The sequence below is a fragment of the Penaeus monodon genome, chromosome 25 (genome assembly GCF_015228065.2).
Source record: "Penaeus monodon isolate SGIC_2016 chromosome 25, NSTDA_Pmon_1, whole genome shotgun sequence".
Taxonomy (NCBI): Eukaryota; Metazoa; Arthropoda; class Malacostraca; order Decapoda; family Penaeidae; genus Penaeus; species Penaeus monodon.
In genome coordinates this window covers 12,931,601-12,932,368 of record NC_051410.1, presented here as the reverse complement: position 1 = coordinate 12,932,368, position 768 = coordinate 12,931,601, and positions in this window count along the sequence as shown.

The window sequence follows — 768 nt, the reverse complement described above, 5'->3', positions numbered from 1 at the left end:
CTCCAGGCAGCGTCACTGTAACTTCCCGATCAGCTGAAGGAATCGCATGCAAAGGCCGCGCATCTTCCAGGGCGGAAAGGGAGGCGCCGGCCGGAGTGGAAGGGCGCACGGGTCGAGTTTCAAAAGGGTGGAAAGGTGTATTTCTGTTTCTAAGGGAAACTGCAAAGATCTGAGTCAAGGAATAGAGAATGGGGTTTACACGCGGATATGTAAATGCAGTCTAGAGGAAACCGGGCTGAATATTATTAGTTTGTAAAAGGGTCTGTAAAGGACTTTTTTTTTCCACCTGCATCTGCAAGACTTGGAATTGTGTGAAAACTTCTGTAGCCTTTGAGAAAGACTACAACTACGGCATACAGACTCAATATCTTGAAAAATAAATCACAGCGTATAACAAAAAGAAGGAACCAAATGTTATTGATTACTAATGTCACCGACATTATCTATGGTAATAATATGTTAACGAAGGCAGCAACAACAATAGTGATCAGAAACAATAACTATGATAATAGTGATAAGCGATTTACACACCGACAACACAGCTGAGGGAAAAATGGACACGAAACACAAATTACGCTTTTGTGGAATTGGTATGTCCGCAATGTCCTGTTTTTATCCGTTGCGAAATACAAATTGCTTTTAGACAAAGAGAAAAAGAAAAACATGATGACAAAGTTAATATGATAAAAACACTGGATATCTTTCCATTGAACCAATATATTTGAATACGAGACAGACAAGTACGCCAATATCTTATTCCATCTACGC